Consider the following 7,502-nt stretch of genomic DNA (forward strand, 5'->3'; position numbering starts at 1 on the left):
ACATTTACTTGATTTCTAATTCTTTGCCACCACAAACAGAGCTGCTATAAATATTTTTGTACAAGTGATGTTTTTACCCTTTTTCATCATCTCTTCAGGGTATAGACCCAGTAGTGGTATTGCTGGCTCAAAGAATATGCTCATTTTTGTTGCCCTTTGGGCGTAGTTGTAAACTTCTCTCCAGAAAGGTTGGATGAGTTCACAGCTCCATGAACAGTGTAATAGTGTCCCCTTCCAATAATGATCATTATCCTTTCTTGTCATATTGGCCAATCCTCGAGGTGTGAGGTGGTACCTCAGAGAAGCTTTAATTTGCATTTCTCTAACAATTAATGATTTAGAGCAATTTTTCATATGACTATGGATTGCTTTGATCTCCTTATCTGTAAATTGCCTTTGTATATCCTTTGACCATTTGTCAACTGGGGGATGGCTTTTTTTTTTTAAATATGACTCAGTTCTTTGTATATTTTAGAAATGAGTCCTCTGTCAGAATCATTAGCTGTAAAGACTGTTTCCCAATTTACTACATTTCTTTTGATCTTGGTTACAGTGGTTTTGTCTGTGCAAAAGCTTTTTAATTTAATGTAATTGAAATCATCTAGTTGGTTTTTGGTGATGTTCTCCAGGAACCTACTTTCAAGAGAGGGAATGGTTGGAGAGAAGCAACACATACATAAGAAAGCAGGGACCAAGCATGTACAAAGGATATTGAGGAGAAAGAGAGAGATCAGATAAGACCTTCCTACATTAGTTTATCCTCCATTCAGTTGCCAAAATGTTCTTCCCAAAGTGCACATCTGAACATATCACCTCTACCTCTCCTCTTCCCAATTCAGTAAGCTTTAGAGGTTCTATTCTAGAATCATATATTAAATTCTCTGGTATTCAAAGTCTGAGAATAACTTATGCCCCTTTCTAATTCCTCTTCCCCCTCAATTCTTCAGTCTTCTTATACCTTACATACACTTCCTCCTCTCCCTACTTTTGACAATGGCCTTCTAGCTTTTCCTTGGACAGGTCATTCCATCTCTTGACTTTGAGCATTTTCACCGACTCTCCCCCATATATGGAATGCTCTCCTTCATCTTCACTTCCTGGATTTCCTGGCTTCCTTCAAGTTCCAGCTAAAATCCTTTCTTTTACATAAGGTCCTTCCTGATTTCCTTTAATGCTAATGCCTTCCCTTGGTTGAGTATTCCAAATTTATTCTATAGCTACTTTTCTTATACATTGTTTTTTTCTTTTGGTTTTCTTTGTATGCCAAACACATAGCTGGTGCTGAATAAATGCTATTGATATTAATTGAGACAGAATCAGAGGTGTACCTTGAAGGAATCTGGGAATTGTCAGGTGGAAGTGAGGATGGAACATTTTCCAGATGTAAAAGAGTGCTTAGGTAAAACTGACCATATCTATAGTACTTTAACTCATCATGACTTGTAGATGTTCTATAGAGCATTTAGGAGAACACATAGATATGAATTTGGTAGGATGTAAAGGTCTTCATGCACTGATATTCAAGGCCCCCAGAAGAGAATACCCATATCTACAATATTACAGATACAGTAGCATTTACCAGCTAAGTGGTGCAATGGATAGAGTACAGGTTTGAAGTCTGGAAGACCTAAGTTCAAATCATACAATCATTGCCTTGGTTTCCTCATGTGCAAAATGAATGTTGGAGGGAAATGACAAGCCACCTCCTATATCTTTGCCAATAAAATATCAAATGGGGTTACAAAGAATTGGTCATGACTGAAAATGACAGCAGAAAAAAGAAAAAGAAGAGAAAAAAAGAAGAAAAAGAATAGCAACAGAGTTTCCAAAGCTTTTCTCACCTCATAGATGAGAAAATTGAAGCTCCAGGAAATTAAGTAATTTTTATGTGGTCATAAATATTGGAACTCAGACTCAATGTACCTCCTGAACCATTTTATCATGAATAATCAGTCTTTGCTACCATCTAGTGGTTAAATTTAATAAGTTCATCTTTTTTTTAAGCCCTCAGGGAAATAATTTGCCACTATTGTTTCAATTTCATCTTGTATATTTTTGTATGTTTATTGTTACTATAATTATCCTTGATAGAATTTATTATTCTCTTTATAGCTTTGGATTCTGGATCAACCATTTATTAAGCAAACAATTTTCGTCTCCATTTGGGACCAAATCTTTTAATTATTTTTACCTTAGTTTTCATTCTAATTGTAAGGTCAATAAGAATTGTGTTCAAAATTTCTATTTTTTGGCATTTTTATTTTTTGTGTTTTTTTCAGTCAATAAATGTTTATTAAACACATATTGAATGTCACACACAGTCTAAAGACTGAGAAGATACAGAAAGTTGCAAAAGGAGTGATTCTCTAAGGAGGGAGACCTCATTCAAAAAATAAAAATGGAAACCATCAAGTCTCATTTTCCTAAATCAAATCCACTAAGTGCTCCCCCCGCTCCCAAGTAGGAGAGTTCTCCTTCTGGTGTTGGAGAGGAACTGGAGTATTTGGAAACTAGCAGATTCCAACTCTGCCTGGGGAGCATGGGATATTCCTGGGGTGGGGGAGGATCAGGAATTGTTTCCTTAGAGCCTAGGTCAAATGGGACCTCAGCTTAGTCTGGGAGATTGGAGCATTCCAGGGAAAAGAGATAAAGAAGATAAAGACATTCCCTAAATTGGTTTTAGGAAAATGGAGTGGGGGAGGGTAGTCTGGGCAATGTTGAATTTTTATCATTCTTGTCAATACCTTTTGCTTATTAGTAATCTGAATCCCTTAACTATTGTCATCAGCCTCCAAGGCTTCAGGTGGGCATCAAGGTGATTTTGGATGAATGGGCTACTTATGGCCTCTGGTTCTCTATTCTGACAACCTGTCAATTTGAGTTCAAAGAAAAGCTCATCTGAAGGGCCCTTGGGAAACTGAATTTGTTTTCAGACAAGGCAACTCTAAAAAACTACTGAGGGATAGGGTTGGAGGATGCTTTCTTCCTAGATGGAGAAAGTACCCTTTAAAGTCTCTTAAGGTATTTCCAGAGAGCAATTTGGGATTATGCCCAAAGGGCAACAAAAATGAGTATACCCTTTGACTCAGCAATATCACTACTGGGTCTATACCCTGAAGAGATGATGAAAAAGGGTAAAAACATCACGTGTACAAAAGTATTCATAGCAGCCCTGTTTGTGGTGGCAAAAAATTGGAAATTAAGTGAATGTCCTTCAATTGGGGAATGGCTTAACAAACTGTGGTATATATATATGTCATGGAACACTATTATTCTATTAGAAACCAGAAGGGATAGGAATTCAGGGAAGCCTGGAAAGATTTGCATGAACTGATGCTGAATTAGATGAGCAGAACCAGAAAAACACTGTACACCCTAACAACAACATGGGGATGATGATCAACCCTGATGGACTTGCTCATCCCTTCAGTGCAACAACCAGGGACAATTTTGAGCTATCTGCAAAGGAGAATACCATCTGTATCCAGAGAAAGAATTATGAACTTTGAATAAAGACCAAAGACCATTACTGTCAAATTAGAAAAAAAGGCATTATATTAGTATGTAATTTTACTATCTCATACTTTATTTTTCTTCCTTAAGGATATGATTTCTCTCTCATCACATTCAACTTAAATTAATATATACCATGGAAACAATGTAAAGACTAACAGACTGTCTTCTGTGGGGGTGTGGGGGAGGGAAGCAAGAATAGGGGGAAAATTATAAAACTCAAAATAAATAAAATCTTTCCTTTTAAAAAAAGTCTTTTAAGGTACACATTTCATCCCTATAGGCTTTTTGCTGCTCCATGGCTAAAGGTGACCCAGGGCGACTTGAAGCTTTGAGTTTCAAACCAACCTCTGACATATTCAAACTCTGACACAAGCCTTCACTTATCTGGACCTGCTTCCCTAATCATTAAAATGAGAATTATGAAAATGCTAACTCAGAGGGTTCTTATGGGAAAAGTGTTTCATATGCTTCAGTCCTCACTTTTCTTCTTCTTCTTTTTTAAAGTTTTTTGCCAGACAATGGGGTTAAGTGACTTGCACAGCTAGATAATTATTAAGTGTCTTGAGGTCGGATTTGAACTCAGGTACTCCTTACTCCAGGGCCGGTGCTCTATCCACTGCGCTACCTAGCGGCTCCCCCTCACTTATCTTTTTAAAAAGATTTTTGAGATCTTGTTTTCATCTGGCCTCCACTACCTCCTGCATCCCCACCAATCCTTTCTCCCTCTCAAGCTCTCTTCTATTTAATTGGGTTCCTTCCCCCCCCCCTCACTTGTGAGCTCCAGCACCACATCACCAAGCTGCCAGTTGAACACTGCCAGATGTACCCTCCACAGTATGGCATTGTGGGTATAAGGTGAGTCTTGAGAGTCAGGGAGACTTGAGCCTTTCTCATTTCCACCCAACTCCTTTCCCTAGGAGATCACCTCCCATTCAAGTAAGCACAGTCATCTCGATGGGAAGGGGGAACATTCATGGTTCAATCCCCAATGCACAGCGGTCATCCAAGGGTTTACACTTTGTCGATTGTAATGTTGATCGTTGCAAAATTGCTTTTCCAAACCTCAGTCTCAGAGAGAAGAGGAGGTTTGACCGGCTCCCACTTAATTTCTGTGACTTACTACTAGCTCTTTGTCCCTCTAATGCACTTTCTCCCAAAGTATAAGCTCCTTGAGGGAAACTTGCATTTGCACTTCATTATTCATCCCAGGTCTGGAGCCTGGTGGACGCTTAAGAAAGTCCTCTGGATCGCTCACCGCTAAGTTTCCAAGTCTCCAAGGTCTGGGGCGTCTCTTGGAATTCCTCCCACACTTCACTAAGCCTTTGGCTCCCCCAAAGGCAGAATTCTTTCCTTCCTCACCTGCGCCTCAGGGCTTCAAGTGTCCCCTAAGGCCCTCATCACTGGAAGGCGACCTCGAATTTTTCCTGGCTAGATCTTGTTTGCCCATCGCTGTCCCCTCATTGGACTGACTGGCTCCTACCTATTTGGGGGTTGACTGCACCTCAGCCCTCCCCCCTGCGCCCCGACGCTTAATAGATTAGATTGCATTAGTTAATTAGTCTCTCCAAGCTTGCCTGAGGTCAAGGTAAACCAGAAGATAGAATACTGACTTGCGGCGGGGTTTCAACTTGGATCCTGGGTTAGTGGTCTTCCGGGCCTCCCCGGGTCACCTCGGGTGTCTCCCTTCCGTCTCTAAGTCTAAGCAGGGGAGAGGCTGGTGGCTGCCGGGCTACGAGCTTCTCTCCGTCTGGCGGGGTCTAGGCTGGTTCCCTTCCCTGGGCCGAGACCAGGATCCGGGGCCAAGTCGGCCTGCCAAGGCAGCAGAAGTGGCGAGTAACATTGCGGTCCAGGTGGCGAGCGCTGTGTCCACTGAGCCGGCTGGGGCGCTCGGAGCCCCGGGGGAGCTGCAACTGGAGCGGGCCCAGGTGGCACCCCGAGCCTGACTCCCCCTCTGACCCCCTGGGCCTGGGAGGCCTGGCCTGGTCCAGTCTTCCAAGCCCTCCTTTGGGTGACTTTTTTTCGAGGTTATAGATCAAGGTGTAATCTACATTTTCCAATGTTCAAAAAAAAAAAAATCTAAAGTCCACATTTATGCAGTATCCCCAGGCTTTAGGAGACCAGAAGATCCTTGGGACTCTAGTAGCAACTAGGTCAGCCCACTAGCCTTAGACCAAGAACTTCAACGCCATACCATTAGTCATAACCTGATGAAAAAGAAACGAGATGAACTATATTAAACATGCATTAAACATCCCTGAATAATAGTCTAATTTAACTAAACTAATCAAAAGCAGTTTAGTTTAAGGAGGATGAGGCATCCTAAAATATTGTATGCTATATCTCTTATTGGTGATTGGCATATTCAGTGATAATTCATTTAAGTTAAAAAATGGATAACTTGTTCAACATTTAAGACATGGAGATAGACTCAAGTTAATAAGCATGTAGATGTATATATTTTACTTACATTATTGCCCTTTTCTGTTTTTTTTTTCTGTCTCTCATTATCTAAAGGGGGAGTCCCAACAGTTGAGGAATAGTTCCTTATTTTAAAAAAGGTAATCCCACCACATGTTGCTGTTCATGTTTGACTGTGAGAAAACCTAGTAGCAAAGATACCGGAGTAGTTTGCTCTATCCTTCTCCAGATCATTTTGCAGGTGAAAAAACTAAGGCAATAAGAATTAAGTTATTTACAGGGTCACACATATAAGTATCTGAGCCTGGATTGAACTCAATCCTGTTTCCAGGTCCACTTAGCTGCCCAAAACATGTGCCAAGGTTTAAAAATGTCTAAAATGACACTTATATATCATTGGATTATGACCTAGTGATTTCCTTGAACTTTAGTAAAGATATTTTTAAAAAAATTTCTCTCTGATTATTCACATTTTAAACTTTCTAAGAAATTACTTTGTGCAGAATGGGGTGGGGGAAGGAAATTGGGATAGAGAAATAATTTAATGCAATTCCTGTGAGATATCATATGTTAATTTCTCTTTAAACATTTATATTCTGTGATGTGGCAAATCCATCTAATTAATCAGTTTTTGCATACTGTCTCTATAGAGTGTTTGACCCTATAATTTCACTAATAATAAAAAATCAGACTACCAGAGTCAGATATTAAGCTTTTCTTCCTTTGTGATGGTGGCTAAAGCAGCAACTGGTTTACTGTTTTACAATCTATTTCTCATCTGCTGTCCATTTTCCTTATATAGTTTTTCTTTAGTTAATTTTAAGGCTACTTGTAGCCTCTTATATTTTTTCTGTGAATAACTTAGCTTTGATATTATGGGTTTTTTTGGGGGGGGGGATGTTTTCTTACAAGGCAATGGAATTAAGTGACTTACCCAAGGTCACACAGCTAGGTAATTATTAAGTATCTGAGGTTGGATTTGAACTCAGGTCCTCCTGGTTCCAGGACCAGAACTCTATCCACTCGGCCCCCTAACTGCCTCCAGTTTTGATATTATGTAAAGAAGAATGAACAAATTAAGATGTAATTCATAACTCCAATATCAATATCATTGTGACTATAATTTTTATTTATTTTTACATCAAATAGTTTATTATTCACTGCTGACAATTTATACACATATATAACAAAATCATAAGAGCTCCTTACTGATTGAAAACATCTGTCTCCCCATCCTTAAAAACAAAACAAAAACAAAACAAAACAAAGCAACCTATCACTTCTACCAAGAAGAAAAAAAAATTATCAAAACTAATCAACAGCTAATTCAAGTTTGATAGTGTGTGCAGTGCTTCACACCTATAAATTCTCATCCCTGCAAATGCAAGAAAGATGTGCATGATCATATTTCTTATGATAATGATGACCCCAGTTTGATAATAATTGTAAACTTTGTTTTGACTTTTTTGTTGCTTTTTCATTTTATATTTCTGTTGTCATTGTTTTTCTACTTATGTTTATTAAAATATACACATTTACAAATATATATTTGTAAATATATTTTATAT

The sequence above is a fragment of the Macrotis lagotis genome, chromosome 2 (assembly GCF_037893015.1).
Source record: "Macrotis lagotis isolate mMagLag1 chromosome 2, bilby.v1.9.chrom.fasta, whole genome shotgun sequence".
Classification (NCBI taxonomy): domain Eukaryota; kingdom Metazoa; phylum Chordata; class Mammalia; order Peramelemorphia; family Peramelidae; genus Macrotis; species Macrotis lagotis.